The 27,746-nt window shown below is 34.2% G+C and overlaps 1 pseudogene; it reads left to right on the top strand.

The window, feature by feature from the left end:
• The window catches only part of LOC143380020 (eukaryotic initiation factor 4A-II-like), a 69,797-nt pseudogene that overhangs the window by 13,913 nt on the left and 28,138 nt on the right, over positions 1–27,746 (top strand).

Below are 27,746 nucleotides of genomic sequence, written 5' to 3' on the forward strand. Positions count from 1 at the left end.
GGCCACCACTCCCTCTGATGCTACCTCTGATGTAGCTGCCACTTATGCTGGTAAGTCTCTTCTCCAAGCACCACTACCGCCATTGCCACTGCCTCTGATATTGCTATTGCTAACCCCAACATCACCTGGAGGTCTTCTTTCTGGGTGCTGCTGCCAATGCAGCTGCAGCCACCACTGCTGCTAACAAAGACACCACTGGCTGTCCCCAAGAGATCCCCTGGTGATGCCACGCCCACAACCGCAGTTCACCACTGCAGCTGCCACTGACACTGTTTCACTATCCCTAGTGCTGAACCTCTGCCTGCTGCCACCAATCACCACCACTACTACTGCTACTACCACCTACAGGTCTGCAGTAGGGGTGATTCCAGATTTGATTGCACGAGAACACATCAATTTGGGGAAGCCAGCTAGTGCCTGGGGCCCAGGTGCCAGCAAGTTTACCACCACAAGAGCCTCTGTCTGGGGACTCCAGCCAGAACTTGTAGGTGCAGTGTGGGATTTCATCTCACTCCTGTCAGAATGACAATCATGAAGAATACAGGCAACAATAAATGTTGGCGAGGATGTGGGGGAACAAGTATACTCACACTGTTGGTACTGAAAATTTCCTCAGAAAACTTGGAATGGAACCACGATTTGACTCAGCTATCCCACTCCTCGGTCTATACCCAAAGGACTTAAAATGAACATACTACAGTTATGCAGCTATGTCAATGTTTGTAGAAGCTCAATTCACAATAGTTAAACTATGGACCAACCTAGGTGTCCTTCAATAGATAAATGGATAAAGAAATATATATTTACTTTTTTCCAATGGAATATTACTCAGCTTTAAAGAAGAATGAAATTGCAGCATTTGCCAGTAAATAAATGGAGTTGGAAAACATCATGCTAAGCAATATAAGCCAATCCCCCCCAAAAAAATATGCAGATGCTAATTCACAATAAGGCAGGGGGCACTAGAGAAGAATAGAGTTGCCTTAGATTAGGTAGAGGGAAGTGAAGGAATGGGATGTGGTGATAGGAAGGATAGTAGAATGAAACAGACATTGCTTTATGTATATATGTGACTGCATGAAAAAATGAGAAATTATATCCCATCTATATATGATATATCAAAGTGCATGAATACATTCTACTGTCATGAATAAATACTTAAAACAAATAAAAGAATTTTTAAAAAGAGCAAATACTGAAATTTTATTATTTGAACACAATATAATTTTTACATTTTAATTCAATTATTTAGATACATATAAGTTTTGGGTCCTTGCTCTTAGTTTTTGGGAACTAGAGTTTCATTTGTACACAATTCTCTATAGCTTGGTTAAGATATATTTCTTCTACATGTCCATTTGTAAAATTTCTGAAAATTTTTGTTCGTGTTGTAGGTCATTAAATGATTTTTACACAGAACAATTCTTTATCACTTAATTTTTTTATTTCATGAAGAATAATGCTATTATTATTTTTTTAATTTTGGGGGCATGTGATTAACACTGAAAAAAATTCAGATTTATTTCTCAGTATTTTAACAAGATTTTGGAGGTATGGCTTCCACAAAACTTCACAGTGAATACCTCTGAATTTCATATGAAGAAGGAGATCAGGAAGAAGAATCTCTCTCTCTCTCTCTCTCTCTCTCTCTCTCTCTCTCTCACAGACACACAAACACACACAAACACAAACACACATTATACATTGTAGTTATCTAAAACACACAGATATCATAGACTGGTTAGTTTAAACAAAATAGATATTATTTTGTTCTAGTACATCAAGTAGATTTTAAGTTGTATTTAACAATTAATCCATTCTATTCATTATCTGTAGAATTGTGCTAAGGAAGATTTTTACCTAGCTTATGCTCACAGGAAAAATAATAATCAGTTAATTATGTTAGTTCAGAAGAACAGGGTGCATACACCCTGTATATGAAACACCCTGTACACACACACACACACACACACACACACACACACACAACTCATATGCACACTAGTGCTGATTCATCTTCTTGTGGAGTTTTGCCATGGTAGATAATAATTTTGATATAAAATCTGCTGTCTTGACTCAGTAATTCCAGTTTTTCTCTCTGGTAAAATACAACTTTAATTATATGCCATCTCTTTATTGATTCTCTTTCTTATAATTTGAAGTATAATTTTAAAACCCTTCTAAAATTCTAATCTCATCAACTATACTTTCTATAATTTTCCATTGTGGCATGATTTCTTGGATATTTATTTTTTTGTTTAATCATGAATTCTAGTTATCCAAGTTCTCTGTCATGAGCTATATCATAAACATGTATGATTAACACACTGAAGCAGGAAAAATTGTAAAATATAGGCATATCATAATTTTTTCTTATATTTAGCAAATGAAGATAATGAGTTTCTCAGAAGTTAACTAACTTGTTTATGATAACCTTGATATTTAAATGGCAGAAAACTGACAAAAACTCAGATTTTTCTGAATTCAGGTCTAGTTTTATGAAGTCATCATTACCTTTACATTATCTTTGGCAATTTGTTCATGCTCCCCATGCTGCTTTCTCCTGATCTCTGTCTTGAAGAGTCAGGATCTCTCAATAAAGGCTCACCCTAAGCTACGCAGGGTCCTGGAACTTTTCTTGATTTTTCTTTCCTTTTTCATCAAGACACGCCAATGGAAATACTTATTCCCAAGATGCTGTGTTTACAGAACTGTGCAGATAACTTAGAAGAATTCTCTCATTGTGTAGGCATTGATGAGTCCCTCTGCAATCTCAAAGCCTTTATAGAGGAAGATTGTGGAGTGACACAAACATAGATGACTGAAAATTGATACTTCGAAGGGATTATTGGCTTTTAAGGGTTTTCGAAACACAGAGCCCATCAAATCACACCTCAGAGTCAAGCCTTGTAAAATTTAGGATTCATTCCATTGCTGGCTCATGAAATCGCTTTTCTTTTTGGATTACAGTGTTATGTTTTCAAAATGAAATCACAGAATAGAGTTAGAAGGAGTTTATAAGGGTACATCAGACCTAGTTAGTTTGGACATTTTTCTCACATTTTTATCTTTGAAATTACATGTGTGTCTTGTGTGTGTGTGAATGTCAGTGAATACTTGTTAGTAAGAGAAAAATATATTCATCTTTTAGACAGGAGTCAAAATATTTTGAAGAGTGTGAATGAGAGAGTGACCTCACGTCTCACTCCTTATGCAAACTCATTCTATGACAGAATCAGTGAAAATTTAAAAGACCAACTTAAGAGTACTATATTGTTTAATTATTACATTCATTTAATATTTATATGTTGGTTTCCTATGTAATGGCGTTCAGAATTTAATTCATGATATCTTTAGGACTAACTTTGGAGCTAAGAATAGTTGGTGCCCTGGTGAAGCTCAGCTCTCTCTGAGGTCCTTGCTTTCAATGTGCCAAAAAATAAATAAAATAAAATAACAGAAACAACAGTTGTCATACTAGAAAGTGCTGTGGACACATGCATCCTTTTTGCTCCATAAACTGTCCCATTGTTTGAGGACAAGGCCATTAAGGAGTTCACCACTGGAAACAGAATAGAAGTTAACAGATGACAAGGACATTTTCAAAGGGAATATCTTCCAAGCCACGTGCATCCCAAGCTATATATGAAGTCACAGAGGGTGATTAGGAGTCGCTCTCCTGAAGGCCTGATAAACCCAACACCTGCCTGCATTTAGAACTGTGGGTACTACCCCACCACCTGCACCAAAGCCCATGTAAGGAGCAGAATTGTTGGAAACTGAAGAAAAACTATCATCTGGGGGTAAAATGAAAATTATACTTTTAACAATCAAAGAACTTGGAGGTCAGAGATGTAAGTGGTCTACAGAAGTAGAGTATGCATTCAAATGCTGGCTCAAACATTTTCTGTAGCTTACTTTACTGAGCCTCATAGAATTTCAGAATGAGAGGGAAGGTTGCCTTTCTTTTCTGCAGGACACATAACAGGGAACACTTGATTGGTAGATTATGCACTAATTATGCTTTCTTAATACTAGTGTTTTTCAGTAAGGTTGCTGACTCAAGCTCCTTGGTATTTAAGCCCTTGAGAAAGTTGTCCTAGTGAATTTGATACACACTTTTAATTAATGACATGTGTTCCTTATAACATCATAATCATTATAAATAAATAGGTTACTTCTTCCCCTATTTCCACCCAGTGTCTCATCAATCATACTTGATAATTATGGAAAATATATATTGTAGACACAGTGGATAAAATTAGAATAAATTACAAGTTTTGATCTTGTTCATTCAACCTAGCTACTGTATCAGCTTAGGTCCTTCTCACCAAAACAAAGACCAGATTCAAATTCAGCATGCTCATCAGGGTGAATTAAGCCTTGTTTTTAAACAAGCCAAGTAGCAAATTTTTCAGTGCATATCACATTTTTTAATGAATTTATATTGATTAATTGTGTACTCTTAGGAATCTTTTAAATTGATTTTTCTGAGGTTAATCTTTTACTTCCTAAAAGATCATCAGCAGTTGAAGTCGTTAGTGGCATTCCTTTAATTTCTTCACATTCAGTGCTTAGCATAGGGCTTCACACTTTCAAGTGTAACTGTAAATATTACAGAGAATGAGTCCTGCTGCAGCTTTAGGAAAAACTCTAGCTGTGTAAAGAAGGTGGAAGCTATCACAACTTTATGACTTTGTTTCATAAATATGTTTTAGCTTTTGGGGTCTTGCTGTTATTTTCTAGGCTAGTGTGTCATGCTGAGTGGCTTCTGATTTAGAACAAACACATATATTTAGCTCTTATCTATTTCTCATAAAATGTCTTATGATGTTTCACAAAGTTCTCTGTAAGGATTCAGTGACTTCCACCTGAACAAATGATTCACAGTTGTGAGATCACTATAACTATGGGAAAGTATATAGTTGCTGTCTTTTGTGGAAAACCCAAATCAACTGGCTTTTCAAACATGCACTCAGCTTAATTTTCTGTGTATATTCAAATGATGATTAGAAAGAATTGATACTGACACAATAACCATTTCTCACAGGCTTATCCTACACTATGTATTTGTACCGTACATATTGAATATTGTATCTTATGTCATTGTGAGAATTGTTTTGCCATTTTAAAGATAGGCAAAATAAGATTTATAGGATCAAACAACTAATAAGTATCAGAACTGACTCATTAGCTTTCTTAATCAGAGAACAATGTTCCTACATATTCAGAGAGCACAATAAAATCTAAGAAGTTGTTCATATTTATTTCCAACTTTCCATCAAAGATATTTTTTTTTCTCAATTGAGGAATACTGTTGTTATTTTTTAGCTTGAAGTATCTGGTGAACTATCACTTGATAAAAATATTAATGTTTGGCATTTTTAATGTTATCTAATCTAGAAATATAAGGTAGGGCAGAGAGACAAAGATAAAGGAGGGGTAGTAGAAAAGGGTGAAAAAAAGAAAGAGCAATAGATATAGGGAACACACTTAAAAGATAAATTTATCCGTGTGGCCCTACCACCAGACATGAAATTTCAATTTATATTTTCAGTCTGTACCACTCATTACTCCTCATGATAATAATTTCCATAAAATTACTTTCAAGGTACAGTGAAACCTGTTTTATTTACCTTGAAATGGTCTCTTTCAAAGTTTTTAAGGGGAGAGTGCTCTAGTTTGAGTACTCTGGGGTGTGGGAACACATTCAGTGTTCCCAAGTCCTTGATTCTTTTTTTGACTTTTATAGACTTGGGTTATAACCCTTTTATTTTTCCTATTTCTAGAATGAAGGAAATCATTGTTATATGTCTTTTGTATTTACTGAACTTATAATTATTCTGGATTTTGGGTCCAGGCTGTTATAGCACAAATCAGACCACATTTTAGAGTTCTGGGATGTGATAGGGATTTCTAATACACTTCTGAAAGCCTAGGAGTGTCTCAAGTTGTGACTTGAACAGTATCGTTTACCTAATATTTCCTATAAACAAATGCCTTTAAGATAATCTTTCCTTTAACAATGACTTAACAATTGGATGCCCAGAGTAGAGAAATTTGCTTCTCTCTTCCAAGTTCATTTTTGTACTATTTACTCTAAACATCTTCAAGATACTCTCTTTGCTTGCCCTCTGAACAGCTGCTGATTTTCTCTACAATGAACAGAGTATCTGTGGTTGCTCCTCAATTATATGTTGCTATGATTTGAATATGGTTTGTCTCTACCAAAACTCAACATAAGGTTTGGATCCCAACACAGCTACATTGGAAGGTGGTGTTTTTTAGAGGTGATTAAATCATTGAAAGGAATTAATGCTTTTGTGTTTGCATGTGTGTGGACTTCAGTTAGTTCACCTGGGTCTGAATTAGTTACCACGGGAGTGGGACATTATAACACTGATAAGCCTTCACTCTGTCTTTCTCTCACATACACAAACACGCATACACACATCCTCTGTGTTTCTCTCTGCATTCACCTGTTTCCCTTCTTCTCCTCCATGAGTTAATGCAGCATGAAGCCCTCAGTAGATATTAGTTCCATGCTCTTGGACATTCAGAAATGTGAAAGGAATATACCTCTTTACAGATTTTTCAGCCTCAAGTATTTTCTTATAGCAACAGAATGTGGACTAAGACTTACATTTTGCTTGGATTTTCATCACTATATTAATAACTGGTATGTCAGAAATGACTTTAGATGAGTTTCCTCTCATCGAAAAGCTTATGGGAAATGATATTATCTGTCCTATTACTTAGTTGGACTAGTGGGATATTAATGTGGATGGACAAAGTGGGAGAAGGTAATGACCTGGAAAATATTAATGGAAAGAGATTCCTAAGAAAAAGTCTATGAAGAGTATGCATACAGGTCTTAGACCTTTCCAAATGTGTTGAATATGTAGAAAAAATAGACCAAAGATTGCTGTGATAAAAGGAAGTATTGTAATGGAAATTGGGAGTATAGTTAGAGTTGTCACATTTTTAATCTTGAGTTTTATGTGTCATTATGCTAAATGCATTGTACATACATTCACATTTCTTTTAGTGACAACCTGAGATAAACACTACTATTTCCATTTATGGGTGAAGAATATGAAATGTAGTGAGCTTAAGAAATTTATTTAAAACGATAAGATTCTAAGTAGCAAATTTGGGACTTGAATTCAGTTGGTTTTGTTTTAATCTAAAATATCTTGTTAAGGTGTGCATGATAGAACTAAGAGACAAGGGTAAATAGATTTACTTCATATGTGAGCTGTGAACATTTATAAATAATGTAAATCAACAATATCTATAACTGGTCATTATAACTAAAAAATTCATTTAAAAACCCAGTAAGCTTTTTTGCAAGATCTATTAAGCAATGAAACTTACTGCTACCCAAGAGCTTGGTAAACACATGCAGCTGGTAGTTTATCCTCAAATATGCTTATAGATATTTGCTCAGACAACCTGAATATTAAGCTCATCAAGATTGATTTTGTTTTTCCAACCCCATTCATTTTAGGTATATCAGCTTTTATATTTACGTAATCTAATTAAATATTGCATCAATCTAATTATGATTGTCAAAAAAGAGTTATTTCCATAAAAAATGTCTTGAGTGTTTTTTATTTCAATGACTAGCAAAAATTTAGCAACTAGGTTTGATTCTATTTGAAAGCAGAAATTGGGAATATACACAACAATAAGATTTTTTGCAAAAATCTTTAATTTGTGTCTCAAACCTAGTGGTAAAATCCTATAAACTTTATTTTTGGATCTGATCTAAGCAATTAGAAAAAAACCTGGAGAATTCTGATTAGTGGACACATATAAAGCCAAACTTGACACAACAGAAATGAAGGACAATAGATGTGTATGTGTTTGTATTTGCAAGTGTGTATACATGTATGCTTTTAGAAAATGTGTTTTCATAAAAGTTTGCAAAATCTGTGTTTTGTAATACAGTTATAGAAAGCAAAATTTCATTGCTATAAATAATTACATGTTTCACAAACAACAAAAAAAGGAGAATGTAAAAATAGGATCATATTTTAACTATATCTATTCATCCAAAAGGTTACTTTTTCATTTATTAACTTAAAGATGGGCTTTTGATGATTTTCTCATTCATTTTCAGACTTGTGATGTTCAATGGTCACTACATACTCACGAGAAAAACCATTCCTTTAACATTTTAATTGTTATTATACTGTCTAGTGCTTTGTTCAAAACTGCTTTAATAATTACTTTGCCTTTGGATGCACCTTTCACTGACTCTTCTTAAGTCTTTCATTTCTAGCATTTCAGAATGTTCTGGGATTACAGCTTTCTATCCTCTAGAATCTACTTCAATTTTGGAATGCCTGCAGTATCTGCAGCCTGTTTTTTGTCTTCTCCCAGTTAGTTTTTTTCCCGACATCATCTCTTCTATTTCCATCTTCATGGTACCTTCAACCTGACTTTTCCTCTTCTTGTTTTTCTCCCTTTCCGCACCCTTGACCTTGGGTACTTCTTCACCTTATGGCTGACCCTCAGCCTCTTGTCACTTCTTGTGTTTATTGGGATGACACTCTATTTTCTTTGAATTTTCTAATTGTAATCCCTTTTGTTCCGTTTTTCTATTCTTCTGCCACTCTTTTTTTCTTTCTGGATTACTCTACTTCACCTCTTCTTGCTCTTTGTGCTTTCATTTGCTTTGGAGGATGGAGTCTTGGCAGAGATTTCTGCCAGTACGGTTTGACAGTTGATGGCGTGACTGCTTATGTTCCTTCTTACTGTTTTTGTTTTCCCCTCCTGCACAAGAAGGGAATCTTCTGTTTTGAAAGCTTTCAGCTCATCTCTTCACATAAATGAAGGCACAAAGAAGGAATATAACTGCAAGATTCAAAAAAGATACCCCACACCTGCTCCAAAAGAGATTCCCTATGAACTTCTGTCCCATTCTGAAAGGTTGCCTTTTCCCCTGGAGCATTGTCAAACCACTATTTATTCCGAAAGTTCTCTCACTTTACACTATTTTTTTTCAATCCATGACTGCTCTTTAATATCACCTTAACAGAATTTACTTTCATAATCTTTGCTAATATGCCCAGATCTTCTCTTAAGGATTTCACATGGAGCAGTAGCTTGCCCACCCGCCACACCTCCTCAGTGGTAGTGTTTCTTTCCAGGATAAACAGGAGGAACTTCTCATATTTAACTAAAGCTTCTATTTTTATCTGGTCATCAAGCAAAACCAAATACAAACACACATGCAACACATACATACACACACATACAATTAGTATGAACAAGAAAAACAATAGGATATGAAGTATATTCTGGAAATATAAAATTAGGAAGTGTGATCAGGGAAGGCTTCTCTGGGGAGATTGTTTGGTGCTTACTGTGAGATAGAACTAAACATGAACAAGTTATTAAATGAACATTTTGAGTAGAAGAAATAGTGGGGGAAAGGAGCCTAGGATTGAAGTAGTCTCTGTTCGTTTAGAAAATGCAAAGCACAGGCTAGGGTTGTGGCTCAGTGGTACAGTGCTTGCCTAGCATGTACTAGATGCTGGGTTCAATCCTCAGCACCACATAAAAATAAATAAATAAAATAATACACACACACACACATACACACACACACACATACACACACACACACACACAGGGAGGGGGTGTTCTGGGTGTGACTGAAGAGAAATAGGCTTCTTGGGAGAAGACAGAATGAACATAGATCAACTGGGGCAATAAATCCATTATAGTCATTTTGCCATGTACATCAGGATAGTTTACACATCAAGTGAAAAAAAATGAGCTACTGCATCCCAGTTCAGCTGGACACTAGCTCAATTAAGTACTTATTTTGGAGGAGAACTTTGCTTCTTGGTGTATGAGTTCTCTGGGAATTCTCTGCCAGATACAGATTGTCAGTAGTGATTTAGGGAACTCTATATTGTGATGTCCCCAAAATGAAAGATTCTCAAAATCCTATATACATCCTCACATTGAATCTTTGAACTTATATCTTTGTGTGCCCTTAAAATTGTGAGGCTCAGAAAAAGGAAGTTTCTCAAATTCATTTGCCAGTCATGGTGAGGGTACAAACTTTTCAACATTCCAATTGTAACTCTGGGTAACAAGAAATATTCTTATATCTGACTCAAATAATCAAAGCACAAAGCTCCCCAGAATTTTCTCTTCTGAACAAAATAGTTTTTTCTTATTCCATGTTCAGGATAGGAGAAGATTGTATAACATCTAAAAAATGCTAACTATAACCAGGCAGGGTGATGCACACCTGTAATCCCAGTGATTTGGGAGGCAGAGACCAGAGGATCATGAGTTCAAAGCCAGCCTCAGTAACAGTGAGGTGCTAAGCAACTCAGTGAGACCCTGTCTTTAATTAAAAAAAAAATAGAGCTACAAATGTGGCTCAGTGGTTGAGTGCCCCTGAGTTTAAAAAAAAGAAAATCCTAGCTATAGGTAACATGCAACCATGCCATAGAAAAGATATGTTTTATAATTAGGATTAGCATTTTTTTTTAAAGAGAGAGAGAGAATTTTTTTAATATTTATTTTTCAGTTTTCGGTGGACATTTTAAAACACAGTCCAAATGCCCAACAAAATAGGTGTGTACTAATGTTATCTGTTGGCAGGTAATGGAGACTTTGCTGTATATGAAACTTCTAAAAATAAAGTTGAATCCATCAGTAATTTGAGAGAACATGATCAAATGATAGAGTCTTATAAATATATTTTGCCTAATGTTTTTGAAAAATGATATCATACTTTAGTAATTGTTTGCAAAATCTCCTTAATATTATTAAGACAGTTATTCTATTGTTTTTATAATCATATTTCAAATAATCTAAAACAAAATTTTCTGTATCATAAAAAGTTCCTATACATGAAGAATATCTTAAATCTTTACCTATGCATTTCAGTTCAACAAATATTTAAAAGCCTCTATTATAGGAATGGCTTGCTGGGGTATAAAAAGGTGAATTTAAAGTAGATTCTGTCCTCACAAGCTTTATAACTTTATGATGAGAATCATAAACCAGCATCTTCCTTTTGGGATGGTAGTATTGAAGCTCTAGTTGTGTTGGATAATGTGAGTCCATTTGAAGCATTCATACTTTGGTTTCATGGCTACAAATACCTATATAATGCTATGCAGGGAAATTGAAATTTCAAATATAAATATTTAAATTTAATTTAACCCACAAATTCAGCATACATTTTTATGTTATAAAATCTCACCCTACATTCTTTTGATGATTTAACTTTCATCTGCAGAAAACTGTTTGATAAAATTCCATTCTACACTAGATAAACAGTAATCATGGAATCAGTGTTAGGCAATTGAATCTTCTTTTCCTGAAATATGAATTTTAAGAAAATGAATAAGAATATGTAAGTGTCTGGAGCCCATTCTATTGTTACAGTTAAGTCCTCATGGGACTGTTCTTGAAAACTGACTATATCTGTTCCAAGCACATATGTTCGATCTGCACTGATATGTGCCATTTCCCAAGTAGAACTTGTAACTTTTGTATGTTCAAATATTGCCCCACTACATCTTGTTTTAAGTAGATTGAAGCCATCATAACTGCATCTAAGTTATTCTGTTGGAGAATGTCCATCTATAGCTTTGGATGTGTTGAATAGATCCTCAAAAGAATCCATGTCAAGATGGAAAAGAGTGTTCATATTCTGGCATAGGACCTCACAATCAAGGCATGCACTGGTAAACAAGTAAGTTTCTTTGGCAGAATTTGCTCTCAATTACTGCCACAGATCATTGTGAAGAGCAAGAAGTGTTCAAAGGTCACATCTGAAGGTAGTCATAACTAAAGAAATTCAAAGTAAAGTAATTATGCAGTTAAAATACTTAAATTTCTTCTCAAACTGAACACTGAAATGTAAGAAGCAGTTATGATTATAATTAAATAACTCTTATTTTTTCCTATTGGATAATTAAGGTGGCCAAAAGCCAAACAGTGTTTCTGCAGATTTATGAATTCTCAGCTTTGTTTAGTATCTTTTTGGGAACTAAAATTCTTGCAAATAACCTAAATAAGAAAAGAGCACAGCCTGAAATGCTGAAATAGTATCATCTTAGAGAATCAGAGAGACCCTGATGCCCCCAAACTTCTCTTCTGCCACAGCCTTTGCATTAGAAGTTGACCTTCCTTTTTTGCTCTTGTACTGTTGAACACTGCAGAGTCCTCCTGAGGGAATACCCTAGTAGTAGGTACCTTCATTCCTCTATTATTTATCATTAAAACTGTAAATGGGCTTGAATCCTAGTATATCCTACACTGTAAAATATAGAATATAATAAAAAGAAGAAAATTTGCTCAAGAAAATATTTGCCACAAGTTATTAAAATCTTAGAAGGTATATGTGGGATGGACTTTATGGAGTTTGCTGAAGGAAGGAGTATACATTTTAGCACAGTTTTAATCAGAAGTTATATGTTTTTGTGTATCAGAATCCATGTTTAATATACTAGTCCCTTTAGGCAAAAGAGTTTGGATCAGAGTGCAGGGTGACTTTTGCAAATGCAGAAGAAATAGTGGCCTATTCAAGAGAGGGGTAGAGGAGTGAATCAAAAGATAATAAAATTGGATCAATATATCAAATTAATCTGCTGGCCCCACTCCTCAAACTATCCATGCAATTATCATAGGAAGTAATATCTTGTGCCATCAACTGGTCATATAGGCACTTTGATTTCAAATGAAAAGTTCTAAAATTTGTTAAAGCCTAGAATTTTTGTAGTCTGATGTGAGTTCTCTTACTAGATGATGAATTTAGAGAATAAAATAAACCCGGTTGATTTAGAGATGGAATTGCATGACAGGTGAGCCCCAGCTTCCGGTGGATTAATGTAACATCAAAGTCTCAAGTGTATCTTCCCATCCCTTGTGCCTGATCGAAGAGATATTCTGTCCTGAAGATTTACTAGCTTCTAATACTGTGTCAAAGTTGTCAAGTAACTGGAGCAATGAGAGAGAGATTGAGGGGGGCGATAAATCACTGATAAAACAATTTGGAGAAGAAATATGCACATAAGCATATCAGAATGACCCAGAATCAGACCTCATGTGGCCCATATGAAGTGCTTACTGAAGCCCTCACAGTGTGCACAATGTTGCAGATGACTCCATGGGTTTCTTTTCAACATCTTTTCCAGCACTGTCAGGCTTCATGAGTTAGTACCACCGAAAATATGGCCAGGGTAGCAGGAGAAGAGCATATTCCTTGGCTCTCTAAGGCTGACCAGGTTACTAGCTTTGTTATAGGTTTAATTTTCTGGCACTGATGAGTATTATCGAGTCCCTGATACACTGCTATACCCTAAAGTATTCAAATAGTTCCGAGGACAAATAGAACCAGTTAACTTTTCTTATCAATGAGTAAGTAAAAGATAGTTGTTCTCACTAGCATTAGATTGTATTTATCCTGATACGTTTTTTTGGATTTGCTGAAAATATGATACAGCTTACAATGTCTCTGAAGATTTAATAATGTAATATATTTGAAGGTATCTGGCACATTACCAGATATATATAGCAGGACTCACACAGTGCTCAAATTCATTTTTTGTTTTGCCTGATGTTTAATTAGCACAATGGCATAATTACTCATTAAAGAAATAAAAGATAAAGATTGAAAAAATGAGTTTGACCCAGATAAAAAGAGGGATTTTAGAGTCTTTTCTAGTTATCTACTTTAAATTCTCTCCAATGCAATGAATTTTAAAAAGAAATGATAACAACAAGTTATCTTCATTTGCCCTATTTTTTTTTTCTGAAAAATTTCTGGATGTTTTAGAGCACCAAAATACTTGTTCACTTTATAATTAATATTTGTAAACATTAAAAGAGCATGGCTTTGATGTAAAAGTGAGTTAGTTGAAGAATAGCATAATTCTCCCCATGCTATGTGATTCTTATTAATATCTCTAAATGATCTCAACCGATTGCCTCAGTTACAATTGTCTGCCAATGTAACTGCGAACACTCTTACTTCATCAGCCTTGTAGAGAATAAGATAAATTAAGACATGCAAACCACTCAGCCCAAACTATGTTTGAGAAACTCCAGTAGACCTGTTCAAGTGCTCACTCTTATTTTCCATTTCCTGCCTGTCTCCTTGTTTGTCTAACCGGAACCAGTATATTTAGATCATGTTTGCCCTTCCCTCTTAAGCATCTGCATCAACATCCTCTGGATGATCATCAACAGATTTCCCTTCATATCCTTCCTTTTGTTTAACATTGTTCTCATAAAGAAACCACTTAGCATATATATTAATTTACTTATTACTATTATCTTACTGGTTGTACATGATATCTTGTTGTAACAGCAATATTATGGTGGGAGGAAAACCAAAAAATGAATCAGTAGAGTTTGGTTCTAGTCCTGTCTCTTTCAATAATTAGCTATTGACCTTGAGTAAGTCACTTAACTTTCTTCAGGAATTGAATGTGTTTTAAATACAAACTACTATAAAACAATGACACATATTCACACATACACATATCCACATGTGTTAATATTCTTTGAAAATATAAATATCAAGAAAAGAAAGGTAATATTTTGCATAATCTTTATGTGGCTAGGACAGTCCTGGTTATGGTTATAACATATTTTCTCAAGGATGTCTAAGTATCGATGTGTACCCCTACCCAAGTTTGCTACAAGTGATATGATTTGACAGCCCTTTAAATAATCTCTAATGCTACAAACAACTTTGTGCTATTGTTGTACTATTATAAAAAAAGATAAATCAAATTAAATGTCAGGTTCAGGGACTTTGGGATAGTTTAACTTATTTAAGCAAACTACATTTGTTGTATGGCTTCATTTAAAATACTTTTAACTGAGCTTAAAAACTAAGTCCTCAGAAATTAGACTTGTCTTTTTATTCAATGATATTAAATGATGAATTCAATGTTCAGTCACTTAATTATTAAATTAACCTAAAATATAGGTTCATCTGAGACCTTTTATATAGGGCACACCAATCTTTTGATCCCACATTTAGCTTGTTTAGGGTAATCATTTGCAATTGTTTCTTTTGTCTCAAAGGTAAATAAACTTCTCTAAAAAGTTTTCTTGAGATTTTAAACCCACAAGACTTTAATAAAATATTAAAATGACATTAAAAATTAAACTGTGTATGCAAAGAATTTCCTTAAATGGAAAAACTAATTTGAAATCATCTAGAGAATGGTGGTTGAAAGTATTCTTCATTTTCTGGCCTCCAATACAAAATTTCCATGAGTTCCAAAGGAAGTTTTCATGATTTATTCACTCATGCATTTACTTTTGATTGTGTTTTATATTCTGAGCTACCCAAAAACACCCTAGGAAAGAAGAAAATGGACCTGAATTCACCCTGCTATCAGTGTGAGAAGGATGCCCACATTGTTAAGAGTTTCCACAGGTTGTGAGGCAAACAGCAAAAGAGAAAAGAAAGACTAAAATAAAAAAGGAAATAATAAGTGGTTTTTCTGGGGTAGATAATGAAAGCACTATTATGTGGGAGTATGGGAAACATTGTGATCATTTTCATTTGCAGATTGCAGCTAATAATTTTACTATTGGTGAAAGAGAAGTTCTAAGAACTAATTAAAATCATTGACATTAATGCTAGCAAATGTACTTGCCAACCGGCACAAATAGGCTTGTAATTTGAGGGCATGTTCTGTGCTCACAGCAGCTGAGATGAGGCTATAATTTAAAGATCACTTTCAAAAGAGTGCCAAAGACCCATGGGAAGCTAAAAGAAAGACGATTACTCCCCTGCTAAAATGAAGGCCAAATCCGCCTTTTGAGTTCACAGGTGAGTTAACAGGAGATCCAGCCTATGATTAAAAGTTCACTTGGTCTGAAATCCCTCTTGGTGATTGCCAGGTAATTATGAGTAGCATCTGTTTGGGAGTGGAGAAGATGAGAGGCACAATTCATGCTTGTTGGGAAACACAAAGAGTTTCTCAACTACTTAGGCCTTGCATTACACAATGCAAGAGGCTCCCAGGAAGGCTGTGTAATACCCTGTCAGGGACCTGACCTAAGAGTTGGAGAATAAACCAAAGGCCCAAATAAAACTTATAAATAAGAGAATTCTGAACAAAGTACCATAGAGATCAGGACAGACAATAGGAAGAAGTGATTTTGAGAAAGATTTTCAAGATAGGTAAGAAATTAAAAAAAAAAAAAAACAATGAGAAGACACAGAACTGTGTAATCAAAGGCATAAAAGAAAAACATTGTCCTGTGCTTAGGGAATAGTGGGCAATCACCTTTATAGAATATGGTATGTATATAGTAGCAAGAAGAGCTGAAGGTGGGAAGCTAAATAGTCGTACAGTCAGTGATGTTGGCAGGCTAAGACATTTGTACTTAATTCAGAAGATAACAAGTACTTAGGTTTACCAGTCGTGAATGAAGTGGGCTGGATTTTGAAACTCTTATTTCATATCACAAATGATGTTCTTTGACATGTAGATGAAAACAAAAACTCCCCAGGAATGAGTTAAGGAAAATGGTCCCACTTAATAATGTTTAGCAGAATTCTTGAAGTAGTCTCACAACTAAATATATACTTCTAATCTGTCACACCTGAATATACACTTAATTGTGTGTAGCCCTCAAATATATGTTGGAAATTGAAGTAAAAATTGGCAGGCCTGTATTCCTATATGTCACATCTCACTTATTAATTTCCGTGCAGATGTGTTGGTGACCTAAAGAGGACTACTTTACAACTCTTCTTGGAATGCAAAATAATTATCCTGGTAGTTAGCACAGAGTAATCTTTAGTTGATGGGCCATTGGAATAACCTAGCAAAGTGATAAGAAGTGTTGGAGGAAGGTGGGTATTGTACATGTATGAAAAAGTCATTGCAAATATAGAGACCTTAGTCAGTTGAAAATCCATATACATTTAGTATCTAAATTCTACTTTATTTTTAGTAATAAAAATTAATTAATAAAACTAAAGTTAAAAACTAAAGTTTAATTAGTTAATTAATTGATTGATCTTCACAACAGGTTTTTTGACTTTTCAGTAGTCCCTTCGGATTACATTTGGTACCTACTAAATTTAGCTTTAGTTTGTCTTCCTGGATATATTTAATACATCAGACTCATACAGCTTCTGTCCATGACTCCAGTCAGGTGATTGTTGACAGGGACTAAAGAGCCTATCAAGATGAAAGAAAAGACACAGGAGGTCCAAAGCTTGGTGCAGCTAAGGACATTTATTATTTGCAAGCACAGCATTTTATAGTTTACAGTGGGTTCCCAACTGTGGAATGCAACCTTGAGGTTAGGCAGACAATATACTAAAATATCTTTTTGTAAAAAAATGCTATGTTTACATTTGTACCCTTAATCTTTATCCAAGATCTATACTAGCAGCTAAGCATAAGATAACAGGAACATTCCCCAAAATAATTCCACCACAAGGGAAAGGCATGGAACACATCCACAGTCTCAAGAGGAACTTATGGCAAGTCTGACCATGTCAACTAAGCATGTCCTGAGAACAGTCTGCTGTTCTTGCTTGTTCTCGCCCGCCAAGAGCTCGGAGGACATTAACTACTTAACATCTGCGGTTCTACCACAGTCCTTGAGATCTCAGACAACTCCATCAGATGATGTCAAACCTGTCTTCGTGTTTAAAAACTCACTGCTATTGTTAAATATCACATTCCACAACCTAAGGGAATTTTGTATCAGCATGCCAGGACTTGATGTGGGCAGAATAGAAAGGGATGCTGTATCACATACTTATGTGATCATGGATATGATTGGGTTTTCTTAAATGTGAATAGTGACTAAGGAAGGAGATCTTATTCTTTATTTATCCTTCAGATCCTATCTACTTCATAAATGGAATCCAGGAATGTTCAATTAGAGCTATCTTTCTGATTGATTCATTGTTGAGCTGCAGAACTACCAAGTAAGTAGTAGTAGTAGTTGTTGTTGTTATTATTATTATTATTTTGTATCTCTCCTCTAAGGCTTGTAACAAGTTCTAAATTATGAAACTGTTTATATATCTATATCTATATATATAGATATATATATACACACACACACATATATATATATATACAAATGTGTGCACACAGCTATGCATATATATTTGTATATACATATTTGGTATACATAATTGCAAATATATGTACATATTTGGAAAATAAGCAAGATGAGAAGGTTGAAAGTACACACAGATGCTAATTATATTTGTGCTTACATGCAGGGCATACATATACATGCAAAAAAACTTAGGTAAGCATAGGCTTAAAAGAAATACCTTAGAATCAGATTTCCTCTGTTCTATCTTTGTCTTTTTTATTATTTACTTTATTTTAATTAGGTATATATGACAATAGAATGCATTTTGATTCATTGTACACAATTGCAGCACTATTTTGAATTTCTCTGATGTATACAATGTAGCATCACACCATATATGCAGTAATACAGGTACTTAAGGTAATGATGTGCATTTCATTCCACCATCTTTTCTGCCCCCATGCACATCCCCCAAACTCCCTCCCCCTTGCCCCATCAAAATTCCTCTAATTTTTCCCTACCTCCCCTGTCCCTGTTATTGATCTGCATCCACTTTTCAGAAAGAACATTCAGCCTTTGGTTTTTTGGGATTGGCTTACTTTGCTTAGCATGATATTCTCAAACTCCATCCACTTACCTGCAAATGCCATAATTTTATTCTCTTTTAATATCCATTGTGTGTATATACCACAGTTTCTTGATCCATTCATCTATTAAAGGGCACTTAGTTTGCTTCCACAGTTTAGCTATTGTGAATTAAACTGCTATGAACATTGATGTTGCTGCATTACAGTTATATGCTGATTTTAAATCCTTTGGGTATAGTTCGAGGAGTGGGATAGCTGGGTCAAATGGTCTTTCCATTCCAACTTTTCTAAGGAATCTCCATACTACTTTCCAGATTGGTTGCACCAATTTTCACTCCCAACAGCAATGTATGAGTGTGCCTTTTCACAAACATCCTTTTATTTATTCTTGTTTGTATTCTTGATAATTGCCATTCTGACTGGAGTGAGATGAAATCTTAGAGTAGTTTTGATTTGCATTTCTCTAATTACTTGAGATGTTGAACATTTTTTTTCAAATATTTGTTGATCAAATGTATATCTTCTTCTGAGAAATATTTAGGCAGTTATCTCATACTAGACAAAGGCACCAAAAACATACATTGGAGAAAAGACAGTCTTTTCATCAAATGGTGCTGGGAGAACTGAAAATTCATATGCAGCAAAATGAAAATAAACCCTATCTCTCACTCTGCAAAAAAACTCAACTCAAAGTGGAACAAGGACCTAGGAATTAGTCCAGAAACCCTTCACCTAATAGAGAAAAAAGTACGCCCAAATCTTCATCATGTAGGATTAGGCCCTGACTTCCTTAACAAGATTGATGAAGAGCAAGAAATAAAATCAAGAATTAATAAATGGAATGGAAACAAACTAAAAAGCTTTTTCTCAGCAAAAGAAACAATCTATGAAGTGAACAGAGAGTCTACATTTTGGGAGCAAATTTTTGCCACACACACGTCAGATAGAGCACCATATAAAGAACTCAAAACATTCAAGACCTAAAAAACAAACAACCCAATCAATAATGGACTAAGAAAGATACTTCTATCTTTGTCTTAATACTTAACTTGGAAAAGTTAACTGTACTGTCTAAGTTTCAGTATCCTCATCAAAATAACAGTATTAAAATTGTTTAACTTATTAGAATTTGTAGGAAAAATAATGAGGTAACTCATTTAAAAGTTTGAGTCTATGTTCACAGTCAACATTATTTGGCTATCTTTAAGAATGGGTGATTTAAATAATTATTCAGGATAATAAGGCAGACTTAGTTATCTCTATCCACCTCCTAACTTTGGCTACCTGGATATGGGAAGGGAAAATGATCAGAAAGGAAATTGTTGAAAATAGAACTGTACATTTTATCTCACATTTAAAATAATAGTATCTAAATAATATACTAGGCAAATAGTAAAAGATATATAAAATAATGACTTTCTACTGGCAAAACTGGATTTAGATATTCCTCTTGAATTGTTTTTTTTTTTGTTTTTTTCTTTCTTTTTTTAAATTTTTTTCATCTTTCATACATTTAATTCAAGTGAGTTATGCTTTTCCATTTTTACCCCAAATACAAATTGCAGAATCACATCAGTTACACATTCACAATGTTTACATAATGTCATTTTAGTGACTGTTGTATTCTGCTGTCTTTCCTATCCCCTACTATCCCCCCTCCTCTCCACTCCCATCTTCCCTCTCTACCTCATCTGTTGTTGTTCCGTTCTCTCCCTCCCCCCACTTTCCCCTCACAACCTCATATATGTGATTTCGTATAACGATGTGGGTTTCCTTCCGTTTCCATGCAATTTCCCTTCCCTCTCCCTTTCCCTCCCTTCATTCGTCTCAGTTTAATGTTAATCTTTTCCTCATGCTCCTTCCCCCTGTTCAGTTCTTAGTTGCTCTTCTTAAATCAAAGAAGACATTTGGCATTTGTTTTTTAAGGATTGGCTAGCTTCACTTAGCATAATCTGCTCTAATGCCTTCCATTTCCCTGCAAATTCCATGATTTTGTCATTTTTTAGTGCTGCATAATACTCCATTGTGTATAGATGCCACATTTTTTTTATCCATTCATCTATTGAAGGGCATCTAGGTTGGTTCCACAGTCTAGCTATTGTGAATTGTGCTGCTATGATCATTGATGTGGCAGTGTCCCTATAGTATGCTCTTTTAAGGTCCTCAGGGAATAGTCCGAGGAGGGCGATAGCTGGGTCAAATGGTGGTTCCATTCCCAGCTTTCCCAGGAATCTCCATACTGCTTTCCATACTGGCCACACCAATTTGCAGTCCCACCAGCAATGTACAAGTGTACCCTTTTCCCCACAACCTCGCTAGCACTTATTGTTGTTTGACTTCCTAATGGCTTCCAGTCTTACTGGAGTGAGATGGTATCTTAGGGTGGTTTTGATTTGCATTTCTCTGACTGCTAGAGATGGTGAGCATTTTTTCATGTACTTATTGATTGATTGTATGTCCTCTTCTGAGAAGTGTATGTTCAGGTCCTTGGCCCATTTGTTGATTGGGTTATTTGTTATCTTATTGTTTAATTTTGTGAGTTCTTTGTATATTCTGGAAATTAGGGCTCTATCTGAAGTGTGAGGAGTAAAGATTTGTTCCCAGGATGTAGGCTCCCTATTTACTTCTCTTATTGTTTCTCTTGCTGAGAAAAAACTTTTTAGTTTAAGTAAGTCCCATTAGTTTATTCTTGTTATTAACTCTTGGGCTATGGGCGTCCTATTAAGGAATTTGGAGCCTGACCCCACAATATGTAGGTCGGAGCCAACTATTTCTTCTATCAGGTACAGGGTCTCTGATTTGATATCAAGCTCCTTGATCCATTTTGAGTTAACTTTTGTGCATGGCGAGAGAAAGGGATTCAGTTTCATTTTGTTGCATATGGATTTCCAATTTTCCCAGCACCATTTGTTGAAGATGCTATCCTTCCTCCATTGCATGTTTTTAGCCCCTTTATCAAATATAAGAAAGTTGTAATTTTGTGGATTGGTTTCTGTGTCCTCTATTCTGTACCATTGATCCACCTGCCTGTTTTGGTACCAGTACCACGCTGTTTTTGTTACTATTGCTCTGTAGTACAGTTTGAACTCTGGTATAGCTATACCTCCAGATTCACACTTCCTGCTTAGAATTGTTTTTGCTATTCTGGGTCTTTTGTTATTCCATATGAATTTCATGATTGCTTTATCTATTTCTACAAGAAATGCCGTTGGGATTTTGATTGGCATCGCATTAAACCTGTAGAGAACTTTGGGTAATATCGCCATTTTGATAATGTTAGTTCTGCTTATCCATGAACAGGATACATTTTTCCATCTTCTAAGATCTTCTTCTATCTCTCTCTTTAGGGTTCTATAGTTTTCATTGTATAAATCTTTCACCTTTTTTGTTAGGTTGATTCCCAAGTATTTTATTTTTTTTTTGAGGATATTGTGAATGGAATTGTTTTCCTCATTTCCATTTCAGAAGTTTTGTTGCTGATATACAGGAATGCCTTTGATTTATGCGTGTTGATTTTATATCCTGCCACTTTGCTGAATTCATTTATTAACTCTAGCAGTTTCTTTGTAGACCCTTTTGGGTCTGTTAAGTATATTATCATGTCATGTTAGAGTGTAATGTTAAAATGCTTTATTAAAATACATTTTCTTAGTTCTTAATGCTTATAATATAAAAGAACTTCATTTTAAAGAGTAGAGAAATCTGACTTTTTGTGGCTTTTGTGTGATTTGGAAAAGTTAATTAATATTTACTAGTTAACAGAAAAATATCTGCCCTATGCTATAGAATTGTTTAAAATTAAATGACATTACTTAGAAAAATACTTGAAAAAGTGACAGTATGAGGCATTAAATATAAATAATAGACAAATGTCAATTAATATTTGCAGGTATATATCTCATTATACCTACTAACTTTCCAGGATTTTTAAATGTTTATTTTTGGAATATGTTATATGTGCCAAAAAGCGTGAAAGGTTTTGGGGGAGATAATTGTGCACAATTTCTCTAGCCTCTTATTCTATATATTCAAGAAGCTCCACATTGACTTGTAATTTCCAAAGCAATCTACGGAGATATGCTTTTAGACCCAAGAGTTCCACAAAAACTATTTGTTTAATAAGAGACTGAAAGAAATGAGTTGAGAAAGTTGCTTTGCATTCTTTTGCTAGGAGACATGATTTGATGTGTTTAATGTTGACAGTGGATCAAAAATTTTAGAAAGTGCATCGCCTGCTTGTGTGTATGTGTGTGTGTGTATTCACGCGCATACAACCTTAAGGGGTTCATTGAAATTTCTTAGGCATTAATACGCAAAATGCTGTGGGTTATTTTTCTGACATTCCTTGGACAAGTTGTAGGAAACTTTGCACTAAACACTGGACAGTTTTTAATTGGGATGACTATGAAGCAAAATAAAAGTGTTTGTCATTGTTTTAATTAAAATCATCTAAGAACTAGCTGACATTTTAAACATTTTAATGAGCATTATTTTTCAAAGTGGCAAAAATTTTAAAGTTCCCATTTTAATGAGCAAATTTATTTTCATAGTAGGTTCAGCTCTTTGGTTAGACAACTCTTGCTGTGATTTAATTCAGTGTGGTTTAATGTCTTTCTTGCAAATCCAGATTATTTTCTTATGTACCCATCATGACACTGAAATTTCTCATCATTGTAAGAAGTTTAACAACATGAACTTAACTTCACTTTTCATTGAAAATTTACCTCTATTTTCTCTTTCCTCTCACATCCTCCCTCAAAAAAAAAAAAAAATGGCCTATTATCCATTTTGGCTTTTGATATTTACCTAAGAGCCCAGTGAACATTTCAATTTTCATCGTTTGTTCAATGCTTCTACAAATATATTCATCCATTTGTTCATTTATTCACACAATATTTTCCAAGTGGCACTATGTCAAGCACTGATATACGCCCCTGGTTATGCCAGTGAACTAATGGAGATGGTGAGAATGATCACATTTTATCAATTGTGGCCACCTGCTTGCATAGTTGTAAAGGAAAAATTGAGTCATAGGCATTTTCAAGATTTTCAGTCTAAGCAACTCAAGGATAGATTGACTACCAACAGCACTAAAGAGATTGAGTAAAGCAGGTTTTGGACATAAGCAGATGTGGAAATGGGAGAAGGCAGAAAATTAATTGGGGGAATTGTGATTTATATGTCCTATTGAACATCAAAATGGAGATAAACTTAGATCATGAGACTAAATGAAATTGCCACTGTCAATTAGTATTGAGGCAAAAGAACTGAAAATGGAGCTCTAAGGCACTCTGATAGTAAGAGGTTGGTCAGAAGAGGGCGTGCCAGCAAGAAGAAGAATGGAGTGGTGGGAGGAAAATCCACGTCTGCAGCTTGAAAGAAATTTTGCGGGGGGATGGGAAAGGTACAAGTTCATGTGCTGTATTTTCTAGAATATATTGATTGAACTGATAAAAGTCACCTTTTCCTGCCCTTGTATTTATATTCCCTTCTGAAATGTGTGTCAGGGTTGAAATCATATTAGGAGCCCCTATCTTCCAAATATCATCTATCTGCATCCCTCACCTTTGAATGGAGAAGTCCAAATTGTGCATTTAAAATTACATTTTAATTCAATTTGTATTACTCCGGTAGGCTGATGCATATTTTAAAATATATATCTTCCTTTTACTATTGGGATTATCTGTATGATTCTTCTATCTCCTTCACCATTGCAGAAATGATAGTTTAAAAAAATGCTTTATGCCTAATTTTCATTTGGTGAATTTATCTGATTTTACTTTAAAGAAAAAGCTGAATTTTAACATATTGGCATGAAAATGGAAGAAGTATATCACGTTTGCAGTGAGTTGAACTGTTTATTTATTCTGATTTATTCATTCATTCATTTTCATTTTGTCTACACTGAACAAATGCTTATATGAAGCACAATAAATAAAGTGCAACCTTTGAAACATCTACAGAATAATGAATGTAAGGAAGAATACTGTACAACCAACTTTAAAAAAAAAAAACCATTAATTGGATTTTAGGGAGTATAATTTAAATGAGAAAGTGCCCAGTACTATTCCATACATGTGAAACTCAATATATCAAATCTCCATTTGGTTGAGAGAAAATCTTTTTGGATGGTGTTAAATGATGATGCAGATGTGAGGTCAATATAGTCTCCGAATTTCTGCTCCTGCTTTACAAAGAAGCTATGGGTCCTTTGGCATAAGATAAGCTCTCATTCACTCCTCCTTCTCACCCAAATAAATTAGATTGTAATTTTTATCCTCTGTTTAATCCTTACCACATTCTCCTCATAATCCTTGATAATAACATCACTTTCCAACATCAGTCATGATTTCCATTTTCATTCAGTAGTCCTTTCTGTGCACAAATTTAATTTCTTTATTTGTGCCTTCTTTTCTCTTCCATGATAGAAGGTTTGTGAAGTTGGGTATGAAAAATCCTACTCTGAACTGTGACTTTAATCATTTGGAGATGTATGACTTTATGTCTGAAATTGGATCCTTTGCAGTTATTCCATGGTTGTGAGAATTAAGCAGTTTCCGACAACATTATAAGTGCTCAATAATGTAAATGTAATACTGTTAATGATATTACCTAAGAAAATACTATTTGAACCTATAATAAATATTGTCTTTCTTTTCTTCTTAATATCTAGCCTCCTTTCGTGAAACCCTCTCACCACCTACCTCTCTGAGCTTTTGTGGTGATGAAATGATTCTCATGTCATGGAATCTCCCTTCCCCTCTCTTTCCCAGGCTGAATACTATTGAATGCTTCCTTTCAGTTCTCTAATCAGAACTTCTTCAACAATTCATTTTCATTTTTTGTTCACCTAAATGTGAGTTCTAGGTATAAGTCTACCACCAATTTATCTGCTCTTCCCATTCAACCTTTTCTTCCTCAAAGACAATTTTCCTCAAAGGTTTTCTTTTACAAAAATAACTGTATTGTTTTAAGAAAATAAAAAATACATTTAAAATAGTAGAAATATTTAATAGCAACCAAAGCAAATAATAAAATTTGGGCTGGACATGGTGGTGCATGCCTGTAATCCCAGCAGCTGGGGAGGCTGAAGCAGAAAGATGCTGCAACTTAGCAAGGCCCTAAGCAAGTTAGTGAGATCGTGTTTCTAAATAAAAAATAAAAGGGCTGGGGATGTTCCTCAGTGGTTAAGCACCCTGAGTTCACTCCCTGGCACCAAAAAAAAAAATTATCTAGGATTTTTGAATCATGGAGATTGTGGTTGTTCTGCCTGAGAGATCTTTTACTAAGTGTGTTTTCTTTGGGGAAATGGAAATCACTTTTTTTCTAATCTAAGCAGCTTATAAAACCTAAAACCAAAGGACTTGCCACCTGGATTACATAGAAATAAAATAGTTTAGTGCCTTGTACAGAAAAGCAGTACCTAGGTTTCCTTACTGCTACTTACTGATAATCTTCTAATTTATCTGAGATGTTGGATGTTTGCCTCTTCCCACACTGTTTCCATGACTTGACTCAATTCCAACTGTCAATTCTACATTCAAGTGAAGCTTCCCACTTTTGACAATGTCACATAAATATTAAAGCAAAAGGAGATCATACATATAAACGTTTGCATATATATCAACATACTGACATGAGAGATATGTATACTTATACATATGTAGGCATATGTGTTTATATATGTGTGTACATGTGTAGAATTGCAGATATATGTGCATATAATTCTAGTAAAAATCTATAAGTTTTCTCAATGTCAAATGATAGAGAAATATAGAAGAGTGATGCATACTGTAGTGCTGACTATTGCATAGATTTTAAGGGAGCAAGTTAGATTTACAACTATTAATGAGAAAGTTACCATGATGAATTGCTGAATGAGAAAATCAAGTGGCATTTCATGAGAATAGATTTTTTAAAAAGATGTAAAAATCTTTATCATAATGATCAATAAATACATAAATGAGAAAAATATTAGAACCAGGCTGCTTTGCTTAATTGGATGCATATGTCATTGTATTTTAAGAACTCCAATACAGTCATTGGTAATATTAGTAATAAGAAATTTCTACCAAATCACTAGGGCAAAAAGAATAGAGGAAAAAAAATCTAGAAACCAAAAGAAACAGCAAATGTGACAAATTTCAAGGTATTAAACAAGAAATGATTTACATCTTGAATTTTATACTGTATTTTATCCACCAATGTATGACTTCCTTATTTGCAATTGGTGGAATACTATTCTTATTTCTATTATCAAAATATTGAATTTCATTAAAAATGGTTGTCTTCCTTCCTTGCTTAATTGTGAACTCTAAGATTGAAAGGTGTCATACATTTGTATATCTTGAATTTCCAAAACAAAATATTTACACTATAAATATACACTCAATGAGTGAATACATAAGTGAATGAATAAATTAATTATGCATATACTTGGTGCATAAACTCCATAGATGTAGTATATATCTAAAAAAGGAACCAATATTTTCATAACTTAGAAAACTGTGGGAAATGGATTTTGATTGCAATAAACATGAATTACATTTCAGTTTTGTCATATTTGCTGTCTCGCTTGATTTCTAGAGTTTTTCCTCTATTCATTTTGCCCTAGTGATTTGGTAGAAATTTCTTATATTACCAGTGATTGTATTGGAGTTCTCTTGTTCATTATTCTGAAGAAATTTTCCCTATATTTATCCAGGAAAAACAACAACAACAACAAAACTATTGATTAAATAAGTTTGGGAATACAAAGAATTATATCTTCTACTTGAGTAATTATGATCCATAATGCTATGATTAGTATTAGCTTGAAAACTCTAAAAATTCTAATTAAAAAGAATCACTAAATATATTTTAATTAGTTAAGTATATAGCCAGTTAAATGTGTGTGATGTCTGTGATATTTGTGTGTAACATAACTTCGTACTTTCTATACCTTTGAATAAGAAAAATCTCCACATAATATCATTTAAAATGTCAAAGTTGAAATGGAATCTATTTTCATATATTGGATTTGCAAATTTCACCAAAAAAATTCAAGCCAATATAATTCTTTGTCAGATATTTTAAATATTG

This window comes from Callospermophilus lateralis, chromosome 14, assembly GCF_048772815.1.
Source record: "Callospermophilus lateralis isolate mCalLat2 chromosome 14, mCalLat2.hap1, whole genome shotgun sequence".
In the NCBI taxonomy this organism is placed as follows: domain Eukaryota; kingdom Metazoa; phylum Chordata; class Mammalia; order Rodentia; family Sciuridae; genus Callospermophilus; species Callospermophilus lateralis.